This window comes from Amblyomma americanum, chromosome 1, assembly GCF_052857255.1.
Source record: "Amblyomma americanum isolate KBUSLIRL-KWMA chromosome 1, ASM5285725v1, whole genome shotgun sequence".
Lineage (NCBI taxonomy): Eukaryota > Metazoa > Arthropoda > Arachnida > Ixodida > Ixodidae > Amblyomma > Amblyomma americanum.
The window spans coordinates 285,338,714-285,351,775 of record NC_135497.1 but is presented as its reverse complement, the minus strand read 5'-3'; the positions used below and the strand labels follow the sequence as shown (position 1 = coordinate 285,351,775).

The 13,062-nt window shown below is 50.3% G+C and overlaps 1 protein-coding gene across 1 annotated transcript in view; it reads right to left on the bottom strand.

Moving 5' to 3' along the window:
* Window positions 1-13,062, bottom strand: part of LOC144097694 (nose resistant to fluoxetine protein 6-like) — a 124,575-nt gene that overhangs the window by 105,514 nt on the left and 5,999 nt on the right. The gene's annotated exons all lie outside the window — the stretch shown is intronic.

The window sequence follows — 13,062 nt, the reverse complement described above, 5'->3', positions numbered from 1 at the left end:
CCTAGTCGACACAGCGGCGGAAGTTAGTGTCGTGCCAGCGTCGCCAGCCGATCGCAAACGACCGTGCGCAGCACCGTTGCAAGCTGTCAACAATACGACGATACCGACGTACGGGCAACGCTCTCTCTTACTGGACCTGGGCCTCAAGAGGACATTTCGGTGGATTTTCGTCGTGGCTGACGTAAAATTTGCCATCCTGGGAGCGGATTTTTTGCGCAACTTCGGACTGCTTGTCGATGTCCGCAACCGGCGCTTACAGGACCCCCTGTCACACGCAGAAGTGCGCGGGAAGCCATCCAGGCATCCTCCCCTCAGCCCCACGCTCGTAGCACCGCCGGGCGCTACACGATTCACCGGCATCCTCGGCGAATTCCCCGAACTGACGCGGCCACCACAGGCCAGCGCGGCCGTCAAACACAATGTATGCCACCACAGGCCCACCAGTTTACGCACGCCCACGCCGCTTGTCCCCGCAAAAGCTGCGAGCAGCTCGACAGGAATTCGACCACATGCTCGAGCTCGGCATAATCCGCCCGTCCGCTAGCCCATGGGCGTCTCCACTGCACATGGTGCCGAAGTCAACACCAGGAGACTGGCGACCCTGCGGCGACTATCGAGCCCTCAATCGAGCAACCGTGCCAGACCGCTATCCGGTACCTCACATTCATGATGTGACGTCCAGCCTACATGGTGTGGCGATTTTCTCCAAGATCGACCTCGTGCGGGCGTACCATCAGATCCCCGTGGCTCCAGAGGACGTATCGAAGACGGCGATAACCACGCCCTTCGGCCTGTTCGAGTTTTTGCGCATGCCGTTCGGCCTGCGAAACTCCGGACAGACATTCCAGCGTTTTATCAACAGCGTTTTGCATGGCCTCGACTTCTGCCATGCATACCTCGACGACCTACTCATCGCAAGCACTTCACCGGACGAGCATGAGGCGCATCTGCGATCAGTGTTTCAGCGCCTGGCGGAGCATGGCATCCTGGTTAACACTAACAAGTGCGAGCTGGGTGCCGAGAAGCTGACTTTTCTTGGCCATGTTGTTTCAAGCTCTGGCATTCAACCTCATCCAGACAAGGTTAAAGCTGTCGAGAAGTTTCCACGACCCACCACTAAGCGCCAGCTGCGCGAGTTCCTTGGCCTTGTAAATTACTACCGACGTTTCGTACCTCGGTGCGCGGCCATTCTGCACCCTCTCCACCTTCTGCTGTCGACACACGAAGGAGCTGCTAGGGAGCTGCTCTGGACGGACGACGCCGAAGCGGCTTTTCAAGAGATCAAGAGACACCTCGCCGACGCCACACTTCTCGCCTACCCGCAACAGGGAGTCCCACAGTGCGTCACGGTCGACGCCTCGGACGCAGCTGTGGGGGCTGTCCTTCAACAACTTAACAAAGGAGTATGGCAACCGATCGCTTTCTTTTCTCGGAAATTGACACCCACCGAGCAGCGTTACAGCACTTTCGGACGCGAGCTGTTGGCCGTCTACGCAGCAATCCGGCACTTTCGTCATTACTTAGAACGGACGGAATTCTTTATAATGACTGATCACAAGCCTCTCACCTACGCCTTACGCTCCCTCAAATCTGATGGCGGCACGCAAATAGCCCGCGAGCTGCGGCAGATGTCCTACATATCGGAATTCACCACGGACATTCGCCACATAAAGGGAGTAGACAACGCTGTCGCCGATGCTCTGTCGCGCAGCCCAGTAAATGCCCTCACTCACACGGGAATAGGCCTCGCAAAAGTGGCGGCAGCTCAACGCGACGATGACGAACTGCGCCGTATGCAGGAAACATCGACGTCACTCATCCTACAGTGGTTTCCTTTGCCCGGAGCAGGAGACATTTGTTGCGATACATCTACAAGTAGTCCTCGACCATACGTGCCTGCTTGCCTCCGTCGTGAGGTATACGCTTCGTTACACGAACTTTCACACCCAGGAATCCGGGCGACCCAGAAGCTGCTCACGGCGCGTTTCGTATGGCCTGGCATCAACCGCGATTCCCGACAGTGGACTCGCGAGTGTCTTGCGTGTCAACGGTCCAAGGTTCAGCTTCACACGGTGACACCGTTGGAGACTTTCCCAGGACCAGATGCTCGATTCGACCACATCCATATGGACATAGTTGGACCATTGACACCTTGTCAGTGCCAAATGTACTTGCTCACTTTGGTCGACCGTTTCACGCGGTGGGCAGAAGCTATCCCGATTCCCGACATTACAGCCGAAACTGTTGCTCGCGCTTTTGTCAACTACTGGCTATGTCGTTTTGGTGCGCCTTCCTCCATTACAACGCACAGAGGAAGCCAGTTTGAGTCTGCGTTGTTCGCCAGCCTGACGAAACTCATCGCCGTCTCGCGCATCAGGACTACGGCCTACCACTCGATGAGCAATGGAATGGTCGAGAGATTTCACCGGCAGCTGAAAGCAGCACTCATGGCAAGTGAACACGACTCTTGGGTGGAAGCATTGCCTATCGTGCTCTTGGGCATACGCACAACGTGCAAGGCAGATATCGGCTGCAGCGCTGCGGAACTTGTCTACGGCACGACGCTACGTCTGCCTGGTGATTTCTTTGCATCTGGCCAACAGCGAGCTCGCATTTCCACCAGCGACTACGCATCTCGCCTTCGCGACATCATGAACAAGCTCCGAGCTACACCTCCGCGACAGCCCGCAGAGAGGAGGACACACGTGAGCAACGAGCTTGAGTCATGTAGTCACGTCTTTCTGCGGAACGACGCTGTACGACGACCACTACAAGCACCGTACGATGGGCCATTCAAGTTTCTTCGTCGTGGGCGGAAGACGTTCACTATCGAAATGCGGGGGCGGCGGGAAATTGTCTCGTTGGACAGACTTAAAGCTGCGTACATGGAAACGCAGTTCATGACACCCACCTCCATCCCGTCGCCTGGAACCCATACAAGAGTGCCTCGTCCCAGGGCAGCGGTTTCCACCAGGGCAGCGGTTTCCACCAGGGAGGAAAATGCATCCACGCCTGATACTCGCACCTACCACACGCGCAGTGGCAGACGTCTAAATGCGCCAAGTCGCCCCAACCTCTAATCGCACGAGTGTTTTCTCGTGTTGGTTCCGTTCGTGTTCTCACTAGGGGGGGAGTGCTGTGGTGAACACAAATATGCCGCGGATAAGCCGCGGTGCTGCCAGCGCGGAACGTAGCCGACCGTAGTCGACCGTAGCCAGCCGGCCGCCGAGAGAGGGCCGGCGCAAAAAAGAAAGAATAAAACTAGTTGGCACCGAGACTCCAAGCCCGACGCCTCGTCTCTGCTTTCCTCGCGCGTGCCAATAGGTGCACGCCAGAAATTGCTTTAGCGTACCGTCTCTCCCGTAACAAGTTACCGTAAGGCTAAAACGAGTGATGATGATGGCGGATGCCCAGCTTTTAATAAAAAAAATACGGATGCATTGCAATAATTTCTTAGAAGTGAGATGCCACTTTAATAATCTTTTTCTCTGCATATAAAGACGTACGACTACACTTTAGCTAACAGCCGACTCAGCGGCTTTTCAAATGTGCCCGTGAAGCTAGACACATTTGCCTACCCTCGCCCGTAGAGATTTTCACTACGTAGACCTCAGTAAGCTTGCATACACAGCGCACGTTGCGTTACGAGCGGTGTAAAAGATGCAACTACGACACCTGTTTGCCGTGCCGCATCGTCGCTTCTTTTTGTGTCTGGATGCAAACACACTGGCGCCATCTAGTGGGATTAAGTTAAAGCGCGCCAACTCCGGGCCGGATAAACTTTTTATTTTCTCTAATTACTGATAAATATAGTAAGAGAATTATCAGTTTTTTTCGAGGAAAAACTCGTGAAAGTATAGAAAAATAGTTGAATCGGACACAAAACTGAAGAGGTCCAGTGTAGTCGTTGCTATTTGGCTATGTACACGATATAAAGTCAGGCTTAACTGCTCAAAAATCGGCAAATAATCTCATAAACATGGCCTAGTTGTTACTCAAACCTCAACGTATGAGTGAGAGTTTGCAAATTAAAAGGGAATGCCTTCATGTATAGCCAGAAATGGCGCCGAAGAACGCGGCGGTGGTGCTGTATTTGGTCCGAAGCGGCCGTGCAGGGCTCCGCCATGTTTGTTTACGAGCGAACGCTAACTCTCCGCAACGCTAAAAGAGATTCCGTAAAGTGCTTGCGGACCGGTAAGTGGCGGCGCTTGCGCAGACGTCGCTTTCCGGGTCCGGTAAACGGTAACGTAAACACGGTAACGATATGCTATAACTCTCTAACGAGTACAAACTGCGCGAACAAGACGGGACGTAAGGCACACAAAAAGACAAAGTGCAGACTGTGTACTCATTCTCTTCATTTTGAACAAACTAGCCCGCCAGAACGTCCTTCTTGAGTAGAGATCTGAGAACTACTGCGCCCTTTCCTTTACTCAAAGCAGATGTTTTTGCATTCGTCCGCGAAAGCTGACTTAAGTGCCCACAGGATTGTTTTTCTGCCCACAGTGGCAACGCGCATTGGCCAGGGGGCAATGCAATTCTAGAGGATGTGCTTGCAGCAATTATTTAGCTGCCGCCTTTGACATATTGCCATGTGCAGCGAATGTCACTAGCGGCAGCAAAAGCAGTGAACGTAATTCGCGACAGCAAAAGAATTGTTACAAAACCTAGCCCCGGGGAAAGCTACGCAGCTCGGTTCTGTGGTGTAGTGGTTATCACGTTCGATTTACACGCGAAAGGTCCCCGGAACCACAGAGTCTTTTTTTGATTATAAATTTAAAATACTTCTTGATAGGAAGTGTTTATTTCACTTCGAAACTCAAAATTATACATTTATTGCTCGAAATATTTTTCTAAGCTTCGACTTTTGAGCAGTCATGCAATGTGGTACACTATGCGAATGCACTGCCAATTGAGCTTGAAACGTTTCACATCCACATCAGTCACATTTTTCATCACGCTGGTGGTTATCTCATGATAATGCACGAATCTTGTTTGCTTTTCTTGCGAAATCAAAATGTAGACGGTAAGGCCGAATCTGCCTGCTGCTTCCAGAGAAGACTGGCGGCTGTTTCTGAGCATACAAACGCACAAAAATGAACGCACACAACGCAACGCTCGCAAAGAAAGACCTTACAACATCTTTAATGTTCAGCATCTTGAAGCTACGCGAGCGGGCGCAAGCTTTTTTTCAATAAACTTTCAAAGAGACAGTGAGGAGAACTCTATCAAATTTTTTTGTTAGCAAAATCTGATAGTTCAGCATTTCATGGCTTTGTTGCCGCTTGTTCGGGAGCGAAAGATGCATTTATTTCAAAGAAATTTGGATTCGAAGTTGAAAAAGTTTTTCCCGCCGCTCCGATTCAAACTCGGGAACTTTTATTACGCCACGGCGCACTCTTACGACGTCATAGGACGGAGTGACGTGGACGTGACGTAAACGCAGACTCCATGATTCCTGGTTGCTAGCGGTGCGGTCTAGCAGCCGCCGAAATGAAAGCTACCGCCGCCGCACGTTGAAGACATCTATCGGGGGTCGCTACCGTCGCTTCGTTTACGTTTGCCCCGGCGTCTTGCCAGCGTTACGATGGGCCCCGTTCCCGAACCCGACAACGAAGTTCTCGCAAAAACTCCGTCCAGCATTTCAGCGACCTCAGCCCCACAGAGCGTGCGACGCTATTGAGGGAGCACGGTTAGGTTAGGTGCCGGCGGGTCGTTTCCCCCTTCCTCAGTGAGCAGCCGTTGCAAAATAAATATCATAACCCCATGTGCGGGTGAGTCGCGAGGGGCCGGGAAAAGGCCGGCGCGTCGCGCCCATCGGAGGCTGGCCGGGGCTTTGGGGCCAACGGATTGTTATTCCTTGAACGGCGCTGTTGCACGGTGCCGCAGGCGGCGTCGAGGTCTCCAACGATTGCAAGGGCCAGGTTATTTATTTGTTTATTTTTTGTCGCAAAAAACGAATGGATGCTCAAGGGCGCTCGCGTTTAGAGTTGGCGGCTTGAAAGTAAAGCCGACGCATGACGCTTCAACGGCTTCCGCGCGTCTCCGGAGGTACGGGGTCCACTGGATCGGGCTCTCTCGCCCACTTGCATGTACCTTTAATAAGCCGATAGCTCGAGCTTAAATTAGCCGAGAGCTCGAAAAGAACAGCCCCACCCAACTGCCGAAGCTATTTATTGACGTCACAACGCGCACCTCACCGCGGAGCCGAATCGGTCTTGCCCTGCCGGCGGCGGTTGGCGCACTCGGCGCGAAATAAACACATGCTCCAAGTCTCCGCCAGTGCGGTCAGAGTGCGCCGAAGCCGCCGAACGCGTCGGCGGTCAAGAGCAGTTGGAGTATAGAGGGTCTCGCTTTGGCCGACTTGACGTCGCCGTACAGCGCGCGCGCGCGCGTTACGCCAGAGTAAAAACGCGCCTTAACCGAGCCTGCGCTTAACCGTTAACCAATGTATTCGGCGGCGGCATCTATGGGAGCCACTGAAACCCCCCGCCCACTCACCAAGTAAAAAAAAAAAGGCACGTGCCAAGGCTCGGAATCGAACCAGGGCCTACGGCGCTTGAGGCGGAGATGCTACCGCTTCGCCACGACTGCTCTAAATTTTTTTCTTTATTGCATGGAAGAACTTCTGTAGAAAGGAGGAAACTTCAATCAGACTAGTTCGCGTCTCAAGTTACCGGGCTGCTTAATATGAGCCCCCCATAGCCCTAACTCACCACTGCATCCCCATCAAACATCAAAATTCAGGGAGGCACACACAAGCATCTAGGCACGGCAGCCAGCTTGGAGGTTCGTCGTGAGCAGCATATACACTCCTCACCAACGCACACTGTTCCCGAAACACAGATTTGGACGATCTTGGTGGCTCGGCATGTCTGTCCATCATACGGCTTTTCCAAAGACTGAATAGTCCCATCAACACAAACACGTCATAAGGCACAACAGAGTTTTTGTCAACAGGCAGAAATCTAATAGTGTATGGTGTAATTTCAATGTCCTTCTTAAGAGTTCGTTGTAGTATGTCCCAAAAGAACATGGCATCACGGCACAGGATGAAGCAATGATCAATTGTCTCAGGCACGTTACACAGACGACAATTCACATTCCAGGGTATAAACATCCCCTTGTCATTAAGAAATGTCTTGACAGGCAGCGTCGCTGTGTGTAGTTTGAAAAAGAACGTTTTAGCGGCTGCCTGAATGCACATCCGCCTAACACGCTTTAGAACACTGATGTCCAAAGACCCCAGATAAGGCTGCCGATACAATGGTGTAGGGAACAAAGACTCAGTGAGAGCCTGGGTCATCTGCTTTCTCGAGAGGCTATACAGGTAATCTAAAGAGAAGCGCACAGTGAGAAAATTGAAAGTGTCAGCAACCTCCTTAAGAAATCCCCATAAAGTCCCCTCACGAGCCTGCACAGTCGGTGCGAATAAGTAAGGCAAATGAAAACTAAGCCGCCTAATGAGCACAGCTACCAGAAACGGGTCGTTTGCCGATTTGAAAAAGAAAAAAACGGGAAACGAGTTGATGCACGAACAGGTGAACAAGGCCCACTCCACCACCCTCTAAGGGAAGGAACAAGTTGTCACGCCTCATCGGCTCCCATTGAGAGCGCCAAACGAATGCTGCAAATATTCTATGTATTGCTTGCACCTTCCTCCTCGCACAATGCAGGACTTGAAGGACATACGCGAGCTTTGCAAACAAAAAAATGTTACAGACCTGTGCCCTCGCAAACACTGAGAGTTCCCTACCCATCCAAGCCTGTGTTTGCCGCCGTAGAGTTACAGTTTGTGAATCCCAGTAGGCTGTACTGTTGCGAACTTGGTGCAGCGGAACGCCTAGGTACTCAAGAGGGCTACAGTTCCAGCATATACCACCGAACTGGCTTGGCCTAGTTCCCCAATGACCCAACCAAAAGCCTTTGGATTTCTCTAAATTAAGAGCCGCGCCTGATACATCGCAGAACTGTTTAGTCAAGTTTAGAGCCTCGAGTACACTCTTTATGTCAGAACAAAAGAGGGCGACATCATCAGCGTAAGCTAAAACTTTAACTTCACATTGAGCCAGAGAGAAACCGCGGATAGCTGCGCTGTTAATTATACTGAGACAGAGGGGTTCCAGATATAGGGCAAACAACAATGGAGACAGTGGACATCCTTGACGAACAGATGCTTCTAGTGGTACTGGTTTCGTTAGCTCCTGATTAACAATAACCCTTGTATAGGAGTTCTTATAGCACAGTCTTATGCCTTTGAGCAAGACGTCACCAATATTTGCATACTCCAAGACCGCGAACAAGAAATCGTGCCGAACTTTATCAAACGCCTTAGCCAAGTCAATTTGAATAAGAGCTACTTGGCCTATCTCATCTGATACTGTCTCTAATACTGAACGTGCAATATGGATATGTGTTTGAATACTGCGGCCTCTATTACCACAGACCTGATGCGGACCTATCAAGTCCATAATGACGAGCTGCAGACGACTGCTAAGAACCTTGGCAAAAATTTTGTAATCAACATCGCAAAGGGAAATTGGACGATATCCCTCAACAGTTTTCAACCGATTAGTATCTTTGCTTTTGGGAATTAATATTGTGTGCCCAGAATAAAAAGTGGGAGGCAGGACACCCACATCATAAGATGCTTTGAAAACTTCCATCAAAACAGGCACTAGGCAAGGCGAAAATGTTTTATAGAATTCGCTAGTAATACCATCTGGCCCAGGAGATTTCTGACTCTGCAGGGCAGAAATGGCTCATTGAATTTCATCCAAAGTGATAGGTCCCTTCACTATAGCACACTTCTCATCATCAAGTCGAGGGAAGTTTCCGAGCAAGGAACTGTAATCGAAACCCTGACTTGGATCTTCGCAACTGCCAAACAGCTTCCGATAACAGTCGAAGAAAGCAGCAAGAATACCAGGCGCATCACTGTATGTGCAATCACCATAGTGAATTTCAAATATTTCCTTCGCAAGGGCATTCTCTCTTTCATCACTCAGGGCCCGACAAGAAGGTTGCTCATCAAGAAACCTTCGGGACCTAGATCGTATCAAGGCCCCCTTATATCTGTCTGTCGCAAATTGTTGAAGCTGTGCTTTTACGTTATTAATCTCTTCGAGATAGGCACCCGGGCTTACCCTCTCTAGCTCATGTAGCTCCGTTAGGGTGCGCCCAAGCTCACGAAGGTGGTGTCTCTTCAGGAAAGCGATTCTTGCTGAGGCCTCAATTGCCAAGTTTTTGATCTCCTGTTTAAACAAGTCCCACTTTTGAAAAATGGAAAGATCACGGCGTGACCATACGTCCTTCAAACAAGTAGGTACAGCACGCTGAAAGATTTCGTCTGAGAGCAGACAGTTATTCATCTTCCACAACTCCCATCGAGGGTGAAGTACATGCCGAGTGTACTTTCCTATCTGAAGAGACACCATACAGTGATCACTAAAGAAAATGGGCCGCACCCAGTAGCCAAACACACTTGCTAATGCGTCAACAGAAACGTAAATTCTGTCAAGGCGAGCATTAGAGGAAAACTGAAAATGAGTGAAATGTATACTGTCGCCTTTTTCCTGCCCCACATCCACAAGACTATATTCAGAAACCAAATCGGTAAGTAATGCAGCACTATGGTCGTATCTCTTACATACCACTGAACGGTCCTCATCCCTACAAACGCAATTAAAATCTCCCAACAATATAATTTTGCGGTCCGTGCACAAATGTTCAACTAATGACAGAAAAAAAACCTTCTATCGCACTGCTTTGTGGGGGCATAAACACAAATAATCCGCCACTGTACACCTGAAATTGTGAGATCACAGCATATAAGTCGCCCCTCGTCATCTATGCAATAAGACATGGCTGTCATCTCTAGCGTGTTCGCCAGGAATAGCATACAACCTCCGGATAAGCCTCTCGCGTGGCTAACAATAATGCTGTATTCCGACAAAAAAGGCTCAAGAGCAGCTGCTGTCTCTTCATCAGAGGACAACTTTGTTTCCTGGATAGCGGCTACACACACACTCCATTTCTTTAAGAGATGCCGTACCTGCTGTTGCCTCCTACGATTACGCATACCCCTAACGTTAAGGGTAGCGACTTGATATGCTGCGACGCTCACCATTTTGGTGCCAGTCTTAACAAACGCCATCCCCTGGAATGTGGTGGCCCGCCGCCAAATTGGCGGCCTCTCGGGCAGACATCGCCCTCCTCTTTAACACCACCCTTCCCGTGGCCTCTACACATTGTGCCTTCTGGTCAGCGCCATCGATACACACCTCGTCAGCATCTGCAGGACGTTTCAAAGGTGCGGTGCTGTCCATGTCTTCCTCTGAGACAGCCAGGGCCTCGGCCCACGAACCCGAGGGGAGCACATCACTCGCTGCAACACTGACAGCCGACAGAGAACCTGACACGCCAGAGATCGACGCCACACACGTCTCACCGTTACCCTCCAACGACGAAGCAGAATCAGCATCAGAGGAGGATCGGCGAGCATTCACTGGCTGTATCGCCTCGACTGACTCCACAGGAGGCATATCCGGACGTTGACCTGTGGCAACGAGGTGTTCCTGTGCAGCAAGCACAGCAGTCTCTGTAACACTCTCGGGGGGGGGGGCCCGGGTCCGGCGGTTTTTGTCCTGGAGGCGTGGATGCTAGATGGCCAGTCGCTTCATATCCCGTGTTGTTTTGAGGTGTTGAAGTCTTCTGTTCCCCATCTATTCGATGCTCATGACTTAGTTCTCCGGTCGCGTCCACAACCTCAGACACATCCATAATGTGTTCTGATGCCACGTCATCTTCCCGTGACCACTGGCCTTACGCAGCCTGTCAGCGTAACTCAAGACACAGTTCTCCGCAGTATGGCCAAAGCGTCGGCACTGAGTGCATCGAGGCGTGCGACACTGGCGCCGGACATGTCCAACCCGGCTACATCGGAGGCACAGTGGAGGTCTCCCTGGGATAAGGACTAATGCCTGCACTCCATAAACATTAAGTGTGTGTGGAATGGTGCTAGCTGACACTCCATCCTTGAGTGTGAGGGAGAGTTCACGGTTCGCCGTTTCCATATGCTCCATCCCTGGGCACCGCCACTTTTCACGCTCCACAGACTGGACCGTGCCATAAGGCTCTAATGCTTCCACAATCCTCCGGTGTTCCATATAGCGGGGAAGCCAAAGGAGCTTAACCTTGACGTTCTTAGTATCCGGGTCAAACACCATGCACCGCAGTCCTTTGACAGGAAACTCCGCTTTGTTAACAAGCTTCTGTTTGGAAGAACTACTCTCGCAGGTAACCATCCACACGTGGCTCATTTGGTATTGACCAATGCACAAAATTTCCCGGAGATACAATATCTGTGCGAGTGCATCACGGAAGTCAGGTGCTCGGTACGGGCGACCCTTAAGGTCAGCATGCAGGAAAACGGTATGAAGGACAACATTACCGGTTGGCAATCGGGGAAGGACAACTTTGTACGAGTCCGTAGTGTCCTGAGACGTCGGTAGACCTCGGCCAACGGCCGATGCGCTGTTTCCAGCATGGAGCATGTTGAAGCACAGCCGCTCAGAACGGCTTCTTTCTCTTCACCTCCACGACTGCTCTAAATGTGACCATGAATAGGCGCCTCTAGTGAATGCACTCTTCTGATGCCGAAGTCTCCGCGCTTTCGCTACGTATATCCTGGCCTAACACAGCTAGGCTTTCAGCACTTTTTCTTAACTGCCTTGTACCTTGTCTCCCGTCCCTAATAAACGATTTCCGTTTGGTAGCTTGAAGTTGACTGGCACAGCCGGGAATGCTTCGCAGGGCGAGCTTGCGAAGACACATGGGCTCTTTATACTGCGAACTGCCTTGTACGATCACCGACCATCGTGCCATCATAGTTTTTCATCGACCGTGGCGATCATCTGACCAGCCTTAACAAGCTCCTTCAAAGGTTAAGTAGCACTTGTAGCGGCACTTCGAGTTGCTCTGCTGTTCGGCGCTTGTAAATGGAGGCGCGTCAAAAACTAAACCACGGGGCACGCAAAGCTCATAGACGCGAAGCGCCATAACAAATCGAAACTTTCCTGGCCGCCTGTGGAGCCTCCAAGGATCGGTTTTCTTTGCTTACAACATTCAGGTTGTCTTTTGTCGGTCTTCCTTGTGTGATAAAAATACACTATCGGTTCTAAAACAAAACTTACTTCAATATCGAACCACACAATCTTCTTTTGTTAGCCTCCGAGATTTGCGGCTTCTATGTAGGAAGGAAATTTCCTCCAAGGTGGCGTCTCTTGTCCTATGACGTTATAACGCTTGTACTTGCGAGATTGGCCTGTGGCGGCGATACCTGTATTTTGGTTCTCGCTATTTTCTACCTTACAAGAGCTTTGTTTTCAGTAAGAGTGGCGTTGTTGTGATCAGGAGCTGGTATTCTATTGATATAAGCCAACTTCAATTTCTCCTCAGTGTCTCTTTAAAGTTACAGCGCAAAAATCAGTCCCTACATTTATGACACTAGACGAATGTGGGCTAAAATATCAATGAAATAAATTAAGCGATTTTCGCTTGATGTTTTATTCCTTTTTTGTTTAGTCTACAATATATGCTGTCTGCTGTATCCTTGTTCCTTCTTCACGCTCTGTGGTAAATGTCAAAGCCTCACCCAAATTTCGGCCGAGTAATCATTAATAAATAGAAAGGCGGACCCTTTTAGCTTATTAGAGTTTTTGAATATTTATTTTTATTGTAATTAGGAAATTGCGAAACTGCCAGCAAGTTGTCTTCGTTCATTTTCCTATTAAATTAGTGCATTCTACACAGGTTAGAAATGTTTTGAGCCCAAGCTGGTTGCGTACACTTCTCTTATCACTTCTCATGCAGTGAAGCATGTAATTCATTACTGTTTTTGCGCAGTTCGTAAGTGCCACGTTACTGCGCTTCCGCGGTTTTCAAAATCGCTAATTTTGCATGCGCTGCGGCTATGGGAGCTGACGTCGCCTAATACATTTCCTCGAAATTTGTGAACTGGATGGCTTACACTGTAATGCACTTAAACTATGCTTCTATGAG